The 13,813-nt window shown below is 36.4% G+C and overlaps 1 pseudogene; it reads left to right on the forward strand.

The window, feature by feature from the left end:
- Window positions 1–260: 260 nt before the first annotated feature.
- LOC149846813 (2-hydroxyisoflavanone dehydratase pseudogene) lies at window positions 261–1,577 on the forward strand (annotated as a pseudogene).
- Window positions 1,578–13,813: the final 12,236 nt, after the last annotated feature.

Genomic DNA, 13,813 nt, shown 5'->3' on the forward strand with positions numbered 1-13,813 from the left:
GAAAAAGTTTTTTATCTAACACAAGACGGGAGTGAGAAGGCGGCCATGTGTTGTAACACAAGTTAAAAATAAAGGAGGAACGTGCAAATCTATTTACGGGTAGCGGGAAGACATTTTCGTTCAATGCATAGACATTTCAATCAAAAACATGTCTACCTTTTTTATATGTTATTTTACTATAAAATCATCGTGGGCAACATTAGCATATAAATTATCGCTGTTCCCCGACACCAACAAGTTCCTCGGAGAACACAGAACACCCTCCCCTTCTACGAGGGTTCCTCGTCATCAAAAACAATATTAAAAAAAAGGTATGGCGCTATACTGAGTTTAAGGGCAAAAGCTTGGCCCCTAAGTGAAATGTTCCCTGTATAAAAGGGTGCACTGGGCACTAACCCAAAAAGCCCATCAACGTCCCCCAGACTCCATCTTCTCCGGCGCTGCTCCTTCTACTCTAGCCGGAAAAAGTCAAGAGGAAAAAAGAATGAATCCCTCCCAAGAGATCGCTTACGAGTTCCCTCCCATCATCCGCGTCTACAAGGACGGCCAAGTCGAGAGGCCCAAGCCCAATGACTTCGTCCCGACGGGCCTCGACCCTGAGACCGGCGTCTCCACCAAAGACGTCGTCGTCTCCCAGGAAACCGGCGTTTCCGTCCGCCTCTTTCTCCCACCACCACCACCATCCAAGAAGAAGCTTCCCATCCTCGTCCACTTCCACGGCGGCGGCTTCTGCGGCGGCTCCGCCCTCGGCCGCACCGCCCACAACCACCTCACGTCCCTCGTCACGGCAGCCGGCGTCCTCGCTGTCTCCGTCGAGTACCGCGTCGCGCCGGAGCACCCCATGCCCACCGCCTATTTCGACTGCTGGACCGCCGTCCTGTGGGTGGTGCGCCAGGCCGGGGCGGCAGCCGGAGCCGAGCCGTGGCTGGCGGAGCACGGCGACTTCGACCGGCTCTTCTTGATCGGGGAAAGCGCCGGGGGGAACTTCGCCCACCACATGGCGATGGCCGCCGGCTGCGCTCCGGCGTTCCCTGCCGGCGACGAGGTTGCGCCGGTGAAGGTGAAGGGACTCATCGCGGTCCACACCGTGTTCTCTGAGCCGGACGCCGTGGAGGACAAGCACTGGCAGTTTGTTTGCCCCACCACTCGGCTGCCGGACGATCCCCTCATCAACATCGCGGCTGCGAGCTCGCCGGACCTCGCCCAGTTGGGGTGCGAGCGCGTGCTGGTGTGCGTTGCGGAGAAGGACCACCTCAGGGGAAGGGGACTCTTTTACCACGAGGCGATCAAGAAGAGCGGGTGGAAGGGGAGGTTGGAGCTTGAGGACACCGAGGGTGAGGGTCACTGCTTCCACCTCTTCAACTCCAATTCCGAGAAGGCCAAGACTCTCATGGAACGCATCGTCTCCTTCATCAATCGTGATTGAAAGCTTTTTATGCTTCGGGTTTGCAGTGTTACTAGTGCTATTTACTGTTCAAGGAGCATTACCAGCAGAGTGTTTGTGAAAGTCGTTTCTTTCTGTAATAAAGACGGTTTGAGTGCAACAATGGTATTAAATTTACTTTTAGCGACGCATTGTTGTTTGATTACAGAAGGCCCCAAGATCAGACTCACTGTACCCTGATTGATACCCGTTTGATCTTTCTACATTTTTAACTTTTAAATATTCCTGCTTATCAGATTAAACCGAGATGGCTGGCTACACCCATTCGCCCACTACAGTGGAAACAAAATTTAACGTTATCAATCGTGCATTGCTGCGACAAACGCATGCATGGTCACAACAGATCCAGTGATCGAGCCCAAGTACTTTGTAAAATACTTGGGTGACACCATGGCTAGCCCACCCGGTGACTAGGGCAAAAACCCTTTAGGTCTAACTCATGACTCGGTGAGTCAACTCGGATGACTCGGAATGTTTTAATTTTTCAAATAATAAAATATATTTAAATTATTAAAAATATAAATAATAAATAATATAATTGACATTTGATGGGTGTAATTGAATCCAAATCACTAATACTCTCTATTTTAGTAGTAACATAGTATAAATACCCAGATTCAGGTTTCATGGCTGTGCTTTCAAGTAAAAAGTATACATATGGGGGCGGCATGGACCGGTTCAGTCCGAGTCTGAACCGAGTAATGGTTGAGAACGAATTGAACCTAAACCGGTTGAGACCCACTCGGACCGAGTCACCGAGTTGGCCGGTTCAGACCGACTAGTCTGCTAACTTTGCCGCAACACAAAACACAGTAAATGACTACATGCCTGCAGCAGCAGCAGCAGCAGTGATTTTCTATATAGTGATTTTAGGCAGCGATTTTCTATGTTTTGTGTAGCCGAGTACTTCCATCACCTAACCACGCCTCGAAACGAAGCAGGTGCAACTAACAGTCAAACCATTGCGTTGAATTTTAGATGGGATCAATCAACCAGTCTTTTTAGGAGAGGAGATTCTGGTGGAGCTGACCTTCAATGGCATACAGACGAGTGTTCCTTTTGTGCACAGAATGGGCCCACTGGACACATGTCGCTGCAAGATTGGTGGTCACCCCTCCTGGGTCAATCTGCCATACCTACCGGCAAGTGTAAAACTTCGAGAATAGGACACCTCTATGCTACCTGTTGGCTTGCGAAAAGGGCGACACTTATGAGAATCGAACCTTAACTGCCTGTCTAGCAGCTCAGGCTCCCCACCCCACTAAGTCAATTCCCTTTAGGCAAGCAAATGGGACTTTATTTTTCAATTTCACCCTACCTTACGTTCAGGCAATGAGAAGAAAATTTTTCATTTAGGGTCTCAACCTTTGCCTGATATTTCACAAGGAGCCCTATGCTTTCTGAAAAGACACTTCAGGACCAAAATTTTTATTGAACTACCACGCACGGTTAAAATTCATATAGAATATTATTTTAACCTTCTTTTTGAAAATGTGTGTTTTGCCGGTTTAATTATACTATTGGAGCAATTCAGTAATTTTATCATACATAATTCACAGTTTGCAGAACTAGGTTGTTTAAACTACTAAGGTCTCTATTTAACAGATTCAGTGAAAAGTCAGGACCTTAAATCCATGTCTTTTCAAGAAATCAAGTTGGTTTCTCCAAAGCTAAGTGACAAAAGATTAAAATGGCAAAATATAGTTTTTCAAAAACTCGCAAGAATTTACAAAATTTCATAAATCTCACATTTTTTTTTGCAAAATTTCGGCAATAAAAATTTAATTAAAAATATTAAAATATTTTTATAAGATAATATAAAACACAATTATTTAAAAAATAAAGACAATTTTTCATGATAAATAGCCATTTAAAACATAAATATTGTGTTTAAATCATGGTATTTATGTTTTTCATAAATCTTTATATTTTGAAAATCTTGCGAGAAATTGCTGTTTTAAACTTTTAGGCAATTTCTCATGATATTATCGTGAGATTTTTCATAAATCTTGCGATATTTGTCACTATGTTCCAAAGCATATTGCATATCCTAAATCAATCTGGACTTTGAGGACTTTAATAACATGCCATATTGAATAGTATATTTCAAATATCATAGTACACACTTTAATAGGCCGATTCTTAAATGGGCAAACTCAGTTTATTGAGAAAGCCAAATCAGGTCCAATCATTGTGATATATTGGAGAGCCACAACAATGCCTCAAATTTAAGATCACCAAAACCAGAGAGCTTTGTTGATGCAGTCATAGGAGTGCACATGCATCGAACATATTTTTCTCTCATGAGTATATCCACATTGTATTTGCATTGAGATAAAAACAACTCGCCGAAAAGAATAGACAACTTTCATTTCAAGCAAATAATGAAGACGGCCAAGATCCTTAACTGCAAACTATTTTTCAAAAGCATGAAATCTTGAACAAAACTGTTAGAATGTTCAGTCACCAATATGTCATTAACGTAAACTTTCAAGCCACCTTTGCATAACACACAAAGAGAATGGATTAGTTTTGGAACTAATAAACTCATGCTTGAGCAAGGCATTACTCAAATTTTTGGTACCATGCACTCGGAATTTGTTTTAACCCGTACAAAGTTTTGTCTAGCTTGCTCACATTATTTGAAAATCATGCATGTTCAAAGAGGTTGCATCACCTACATGTCTTCTAGTTCTGCTAATAAACACATCATTCACATCCAACTGTCTGGAAAGGCATCATTTTGCCTAGAGCTAGAGATAAGACAGTGGCAGACTTGATAACTAGGCTAAAGGTTTGGGAAAAATATCTCTTCTTTTTAGTGAAACCCTTTATCAACTAAACAAACTTTGTTTTGCTCAAGAGTACCATCAGACTTTCTTTTAATTTCATAGACCCATTTGCATCCCACAAGATTAATCTGAAAGCACGAGAGTCCAAGTTTGATTTCTCATAAGTGCAATGAATTCTTCATATATAGCTTTTGTACATATAGAATCAAGTGAGAGTTGCTTAAAGGTGGCTGATTCTCGGTCCTTAGTCGATTTAGCTAGAAAGACAACAAAGAAGTTATACTTAAGAGGCAATAAAAAAGTCTAGGCTTTAAGGTATCATCCTCGGTAACCATATGGTGAGTTCTTTGTGGACCAACAAGAACATGAGAAATAGGACCAAGGTTAGTACCAGGTTGGATGGTCTTTCGGGTGAGAGGATCAAAACAAATATATCCATAATAGTGGTTACTGTTATAGCCTAAACACACATGCAGCTTGGATCTAAAATCCATTTTATGAGAATGATGAGGCCCTATATTAAGAAAACAAGTGCACCCACAGTTTTTCAAAAATTTGCAATTAGGTTGTCTGTTAAACAGGACTTTAAGTGATAAAAACAGGTTTATTTATCAAAACTGGATCCTCCTGAACCGAATCTTGGACTAGATCCTTTAACACTCCCTCATTGTTCAAACGTGTTGCAAGTTGTTTAGAACAAATCATCATTTACTTAGGTGTGTTCATATTCATAGAATTGGGACAAAAAAAAATTCTCTTTCTCCTTGCTTTTTGTTGAAATATTAATTTGTAATTGGATTTGGACTTTATTAGATCCAAAATCTAAATAGGGTTGCTTTAAGTTAGTCAACTAACCTTGTGGCCAAGATAAGATTGTCATAAATACCTTGGTTGTGGTGAAAGAAGGGTCTAGTAGGAGGACTCTTTTGAATCCCCCAGTTAAATTTTTAGTATTTAACATTTTGCATTTGTCCTTATCATCTTTCTATTATTAAGAGAGGCTCTTAGCAAAACATGAGAGGCACTTGGAAGCATGTGCCTCCTCTTCTTTATTTCTATTTTTTTTTTAGTCTTTGGAAATCCTATATAAACTCCTTGTGTACTCTTCATGAGATCATCAAGCAATGAAGTAATTTTTCTTGAGTGCATGTGAGTGTGTGTGCCTCTTCAACATGTGTGCCTCCTTGGCATCTTTGCTTAAGTGTGTGTGTGTGTGTGTGAGTATGCTAGAGTAAGTGTGTATGCACCTAAGCAATATTTGCCTCACACCTCCTTCCTATATGTTCCTTATTGGTCATACCTTTTTTCATTAATTGGGAGCTCAAAATATCAACAAGTGATATTAGAGCCAATATTGAAAGATATTATACTCGCACTAAAACTATGGCCAACTCAAACAACTCTGTCGCCAATTTCTTTCAACTCCAAGTGCCTTTATTTTATGGTAAAGGCTATAATTTTTGAAGTCTTAAAATGAAGACTATATTCACCTCACAAGAATTTTGGAAACTCATTCAAATTGGTTACGAAGAACCAGCTGATGCTGCAACTCTTGTATCATGGAGCAAAACAAAAGGAGTTTAAGGAGAACAAAAAGAATGATGTGAAGCCGCTTCTATGCATCCAATTTGGAGTAAAAAATTTGATCTTTCCCCGGATTATGAATGCATCTATTTCAAAAGAAACCTAAAATATTATAAAAGTTGAATTCCAAGGCTTCAAAAAAATAATCTCCATCAAGCTACAAGCATTATGGAGAGATTTGGATACACTGTGAAAGACAGTGAATCCATTCAAAATTTCTTTTCAAGAGTTGCTGGAATCATAAATCAAATTAAAAGCTACGGCGATAAAATTGAGGAGAAAAAAATCGTTGAAAAAATTCTTAAAAGCTTGTTGATGAAGTATGACTATGTTGTAGCTGCCATAGAAGAATCAAAAGACCTAGCAACCTTGTCCTTACAAGAGTTGATAGGTTCTCTCGAGGCACATGAAAAACAAATCTCTAGGTCTGAATCTCAAAATATTGATTATGCACTCCAATCAAAGCATAATATCGATGAAAAAAAACTACAATAAAAAAATTCTCATTTTGCAAAAGGAAGCAAAATCTAAGATTTAGAGGTCACGGCCAAGAAAAAGGCTATTCTAATCAGCCTAAAAATTACAAGCAATTCGAAAAGAATTGTTATTTGTGTAAAAAGCCTAGTCATGAATCAAGGGATTCTCGATTCAAGTGCACAAGATGTTGAGTGTCAAATCACTCCTATAAAGAGTGTTGGTTTCAAGAAAAGAATGAAGTCAATTTTACAAAAAATGAAGATGACGAAGGCCAGATGTTCTTCTCTTTAGTGAATGTTGAGCAAGAGTCACATGACATATGGTATATGGATAGCAGGTGTAGTAATCACATGACTGAAAATCAAAAGTGTTTCATCAAACTAGACAAAAATGTCACCTCCAAAGTAAAAATGGGAGATGGCAAAATTGATTGGGTTGTGTTTTGAACTCAATCCATAGTCCTTACAGGGCACAAAGGGTCACGCCCAACCTAGTGGGATGTGTTAATGTGGAGGCCCACAAGGATGTGAAGGTGGCCAAGGGTTTTTATGGGTTTTGGATGGGTCATATTTAGATCCAAACCTTGGTATTCAGATTTGATATGAATCTGAATTTAATTAATTGATATGGTCTTTCAATTTAAGTATTGGATTTGATTTTAACAAATGGTTTTTAGATCCAACCTAATTGAAATTGGATATGGTTTATGGTTTTAGATCCAATCTTATTGAATTTATCCCATGGGATACATTTCATGCCTTAGAGTCCATATAAATGAGACTCTTAACCATTTAAGAGACCAAATCAGTGAGGAGTTTTAAAAAGGTTAGAAGTTCATAGGAGGGGATGGGCTCCTTATCTTTCTATTTATTTCTCCTCTCCCCTATATCTCTCTTATCTCTCTCTCTCCTTCACTTTTCTATCTTCCTTCTTTCTCTCTCCATCTCCATAGTTAGGGTTGAATGTTGGCAGACATTAGAGATCCCATACGATGAAGGTGAAGCTTCACATCTATCTCGATCATTCGAAGATTTTTTTATTTGTGCGATCAAAGTATGATTGATCTTACTCATAGCCATAGATCGTGCACCTTGCCAATTCTACAGGTTAGTCCATGGTGGATTGGACCTGAAACAAGTTAGAAAAGTGTTTTAAAATTATTTTTAAATCAATAACATATTTTAAAACATATTTAAAATACATTTTTGATAAAACTATGCCCGAACGGCCAAACCAGAAAATTGGGTAGTGTGAAACACATAGTTTCGTGTTTCCACTTGATTTAAGATTGATATGTCATTGTTCCAGCATGATGGAATGAATATTTATTTTCTCTTATATGTTTACAGTATGAATCATTTTTCTGCAAATTTATTTCATGTGTTCTAACACCTTAAACTAGATATTATGTGCATAAATCATGAGTTATATTGATAGTTTAGGATCTGATGCATATTTTATGATCATGTGATATTTTTTATGAGCCTATGTAGTGCATAGGTCCTACATATATAGTTGCTATATGATTAAAAAATAATATTACATATTGATTCTTGTGTTTTTTCTATATTTATCATATTTTAGATTGTGATGCAATGTTGTCATAATTTTCTAACCAATTCATTGTGGTAAATAATTATAGCTCTCAAACAGAATCACTTCTAGTCAAATCCTTTTAAGGAGACCTTCTAGACATCTGAAAAGTATCTCCAAAAAATATTGGGCCCCAGTGGTAGCATAGAATTGAGGGTTATGGTTGCTACAACACAAGACATAAATTTAGTCTTGTGTCCATAGCAAATTTTGACAATCGATTTTGCAAAAAAATCAATAAATCAATGGTTTGTTGTTTCTAGTTTATTTTTTGATATGTTATGGTTATTATCTGGACAAATCTGATAAAATTAATAGATAAATCAGATTTGTTATCTGAGAATCCCAAAGTCTCATACAAGTCTGGTGAAATTCAAGATTCTACAAAAAAATCAGGATCTAAAACTGTCTTAGATAGGGTCTAGTCCAAAAAATACAAAAAACTCATATGATAAGATTTTTCAATGAAATCAAATTCATTTGAAATCTAACAAGTATAGCTAACACCAACAAATTTAACAGTTGAGATTCCTCTCGGATTGGGTCTGGTGAATGCTTCTTTGTAAAGCAAATTTTTATTAGGTTCTAATAGAACTGAAAAAATAGTTTTTGATTTGTGAATTTCTACGGGTAAATAAAATTGGGTTTCTTTGAGCTATCATATGAGAGCTAACACCCTCTGATATGACTATAAATTTTTTAGGGTTCAAAATGCTTGGTATGATAGTCTAATAGACCCATAAACAACATAAATTTTTTTTTGATGTATGTAGTCCTTGGTTTAGGATATGTCATGTCTTGTGAACTTGCATTGTTTTAAATATTATGCTTGCTTATGATATCAAATATTAATCATGTATTTTCTACTATGTGATGTTTCATATTTATGTTGTATATAAGCATGTTGATGATTTATACATGATGATATATGAGACTGCATGTTAGTATGAGTTTTGAGCATGATAGATAGGTCATGTAGTGTGCATAAGAATACATATGATATTTTGTATAATTCATAATCTATGTTATATTAAAATGAGTCGCATGCATCATGTAGTGCAGTATGTGGCATGTAATGTGTTGTAAGTCATGTAAGGCATGCATTCACTGGGCTCATGGGTGAGCTAGGTTTAATGTAACCATGGGTGCTAGTGAGCACCAAGTTAATTATATGATAGACATGTTAATACATAATTAAACCTTAAAGATTCATAGCTTTTAGGTACTCCCTAAAGGAGAGTACGTACCTTGAGATGGTTTGAATGGGCTATATCTAGTTTCACGTCAAGAAAGTTCAGGGGTATGGGTTCATGCCTTGTGAGGCAATGTGATAAGCTACCAAGAGTAGAACTTAGCGTTGAATGCACACAGTGTCGTAGTGAGCCTAGTGTTATAATACTTAGTAGCCCATTTGAACCTTGGTCTACTTTGAAGAGGGTAGAAGGTATACATGATCGACTGACCATTATATTTCTTTAGAGGGCAAATGTGTCTCCTTGGTCTCCAGTCATTGATTGTAGGGGCCTAAACTGCCAAAGAGGCCTAGGTAGGAAAGTTCAGAAACTCTGCAGAATAGAAATCGATTTCGCATGGATTGTTGTGCATATTTTTTTGTCACAAACCTTTCCAGTAAGTGTTTTTCAGACTCTTCGAATCAATAAAAAAGTTAAAATACATGGCATAATGAGTACCTCATCTGATTATTGAGTTTGAGTTAAGTTCCTATGAGTGTATCCTTATAAGACGATGAAAGAGTAACAATGCAATAATGCATTTGATGAGGTTCAAAGTATTTAAGTGTTTCAATGAATATTGACATAAATGTTTATGCATATCATGCATGGTTTTGAGTTCATGCATATGTTTGCATATTTGGTTTTGTCTTGTTATATTCTTGATTACTAATGATGTGAATGTAGATGTCTTACTTTGGGGTAAGAATGGTTAACTGTGAAAGCTTGTATGCTTATGTCTATCATCGTTGTAATTATGATCTTTGTTGTGTTTGTATGTTATGTTAATGTCATGCTATGAATTAATTATTTTTGAAAAAATGTATACTTTGTGTGTTTTTATTCTTTTCATGCATATGTTGTAGGGTGTTTCTTACAGGGTTGTTGTTAATGCCCCTACTTTTAACATTTTAATGTAATGTGTAAGCTAGCGAGTGATGATGGAAGGATCGGTGTAGTACTAAGAGAGTCACATTCTTTTAGGGCTTCTAGATGAACTTGAGTTATTTTATTCATTATGTTTGAGTTCATTGGAATTGTAAACTTTGATTAAGTAAGATTAATTCTTTGATTTATTTCAATTCAATTAATGGTTTGATCCAGTTAATTATAGTCATATACATGTGAGTTGAGAATTGTAACCCGCCCAAAGTTTAAATTGTGTTTACAAGAATTTTTATTATACTTCTTGAAAATTGTTTAAAGGGATATAAAAAAAAATCTTTAAATTTTTTATTTAAAAAAATAAGGCATTACATTGTAATGAAGTGCCGAATAAGAAAAGATGATATCTCCAAGGGCAAACAAAAAAGCACACACATACACAAATAGCCATTAATGAGCAAGATTACACCAAACCACAAAAGTGGCAAAACACACAAGAGAAGAGGAAAAAATATATTCTACTCAAGATAGGCTTCAAAAGAAGCATACTTTACATAGGGGAGAACCTCTTTATTTATAGACAAAAGAGAGGGCCCTTGAAAGGGCTCCTAAGGGACGTTGGAGCCCTTCCAACGGTCATAAATGTGACCATTGGAAGCTCCAACATCCCTTAAAGGGGCCTTCCCAAGGTAAGAAAAGGAAAAGGAAAAAGAAAAAAGAAAGTAAAAAAGAATACATTGTGCGTGAAATATGTAATATATATGTGTATGTGTCACAATTTATATATATATATATAACATATTTCAGCACCCCTCCTCAAACACATGCGGAGATCACTGAAAGTTTGCTAAGTAGAAAGTAAAAACGAGGCGATGGCAAAGCTTTGGTAAATAAGTTCGCCAATTGGTATTCGGTAAGAACATATGAAAGTTGAATGATGCCTCATAGAAACTCATCACGAACATAATGACAGTTCATCTCTATGTGCTTTGTTCATTCATGGAAAGTGTGATTATTGGTAATGTAGATAGAACTCTTGTTATCGCAACACAACTTCGAAGGAGTTGAGAATAAGACGTCCATATCTTTAAGCAAATTCATTAACCATACAATATCAGTGGTGGTAGTGGCCATCGCACGATACTCTGCTTTGGTAGAAGAGAGAGATACTTTCTATTGCTTTTTACACCTCCATGAAATAAGTGGCTCTCCAAGAAACACACAATAACCGGTTGTGAAAATACGATCATCGAGGTTACCCCCTTCCCCAATCAGAGTTAGTATAAGCAAGTAAAGTAAGAGGTGAAGAGGAAGGTACGAATAATCCTTTAGTTATGGTGCTTTTCAAATATCTGATAATCCTCAGGACTGCGGCCATGTGAATGGTAGAAAGTGTAGTCTGAAATTGGCTTGCACTATGAACCACATGAGAAATATTGGGCCTGGTGATAGATAAATATGTCAGTAACCCAATTAACTAACGATAAAGAGTGTGATCTGCTAAAGGAGTGTCATCACTGGCTCTCATCTTAGCATTGATCACTTCTGGAGTCTCCACCTTCTTGTCATCTGTTAGCCCAGATGAAGCAATGATGTCAGAGGCAAGCTTCATTTGAGAGAAGACATAGCCCTTGAGAGAGTATGCAACTTCAATTCCTAAAAAGTACCTTAGAAAACCAAGGTGAGACATATCAAAATTTTCTTTTAAAACATTTTTAATAAATTCAATACCCTTTTTTATCATTACCTGTGATGATCATGTCATCCACATATAGTAACAAAATTGTTATGTATTTATCAGAGTTTTTAACAAACAAAGCAGTATCAATATAACAAGAAAAAAAACCATTATCGAGAACTACTTTGCTAAAGAGATTATACCAAGCTTTTGGTTCTTGTTTAAAACCATAGAGAGCTTTATTTAACTTTAGAACATTCTCTTGTCTAATTTCAAGACCTGACGGAGGATCTAAAGACTTCTTCACATAGAGTTTCATTTTAAAAAATATTTTTAACATCAAGTTGAAATATTGACCATTGTTTAATAGAAGCTAAAACAATTAATGTTCGCACACTAGTCATTCTAGCTACTGGGGCAAATGTTTCTTCATAATCAATCTCATATTCTTGAGCGTAGCCTTTTGCAATCAACCGAGCTTTATATCTTTCTAGAGATCCATCACATTTGATTTTGACTTTATATACTCATCTACACCCAATTGCCTTTTTTTCAAAGAGTTGACGAATATTGCTCCAAATTTGGGCTTTGTTAAGAGCTTTTAATTCAATTTTTATAGCTTCAATCCAATGCGGATGATCCTTAGCTTCTTTAAATGAAGTGGGATCATGATAGGAGTGTATCAACATAAGATAAGTCCTATAGTTAGGTAAGAATGATTCATAGGACACAATTTTTTGTGGTGGCCTACTATTACGAGAGGATCTCCTAAGTTGATTGTCTTTAATAGGTTCTTCTAAAGAGAAGTCTTGGGAATATCTTTCAAGGGCAGATTGATGTTCATTTCCTAGCCGCCGAGTATATACAGTAATATCATTAAGGTTCTCATTTTGAGAATCATCACCATGTTGTGGTATATCATTATGATGTAAAATGTCATCACAAGAATTATCGTAAATAATTGCATCTTGGGACTTAGTTCTAGGAGGTAAATCAAATAAGAAGGAATAATCAATGTCTTCTTTAGATGTGTGAATATCAAAACCATTTTGTTCTTCAAGAAAGTTTACATTTCTTGACATATAGAGTTTATTGTTTTGTATATCATAGCACCTATAGCCTTTTTTATTTTTACCATAGCCAATGAACACACATTCAAGAGCTTTAGTGATAATTTGTCTTGTCCTTGAATAAGCACAAAACATTTACATCCAAAGATCCTTAATCTATTAAAATCTGAAGTAATTTTGAATAATTTTTCAAAGGGTGATATATTTTTTAAAGAAGAGGAGAGCATACGATTTATAAGATATGTTGTGGTAAGAAGAGCTTCGGCCCAAAGACTTTTAGGAACATTTTTAGATATAAGAAGTGTTCTTGTAGTTTCAATTAAATGTCTATGTTTTCTTTCCGCAAGACCGTTTTATTGTGGGGTCTTAGAACAAGATCGTTGGTATAGGATTTCATTTAATTTGAGGTAAATTTGAAACTCTTTAGACATGTACTCACCTCTCGAATTGAATCTAAGTATGGCTATATTATTTTGAAATTGATTTTGAATAAGAACATGAAATTCCTTAAAATTAGTGGACATCAAATTTGTTTTTAATAATATATACTCATGTATATCTAGTAAAGTCTTCAATAAAAGTAACATAGTAAGAATAGCTTCCTTTGGACATAACGGGTGCCGGGCCCCATACTTCAGAATGCACGAGTTCAAAAGGTCTTTTTGATACAAAATTACTATGCGAATACAGAAGCGAATGAATTTTTTCAAGAATACAATCATTACATATAAATGTATTTGTATTACAAAATTTTTCTAAAAAAAAGAAAGAGATACAACTTGAAGATACTAGGATGTCCAAGTCTCTTATGCTAAGTCTCAATATCTTTAGATTGAATATGATTACAAAAAGATTTGGATGGCAAAGACAAAAAATCCATATAATAAAGATCCCCCCTTCTATGGCCTTGCCCAATCCGCTTTTCGGACTGGAGATCCTGCACATAACAATGGGTTGGTGAAAAAGAGACATTACATTTAAAAGCGGTAATTTAAGAAACAGAAAAAAGATTTAGATTAAGTTTTAGAATAATTTATATTTTGGGAACAAAAAATTCT

This window comes from Nuphar pumila, chromosome 2 (assembly GCF_984573655.1).
Source record: "Nuphar pumila chromosome 2, dmNupPumi1.hap1.1, whole genome shotgun sequence".
Lineage (NCBI taxonomy): Eukaryota > Viridiplantae > Streptophyta > Magnoliopsida > Nymphaeales > Nymphaeaceae > Nuphar > Nuphar pumila.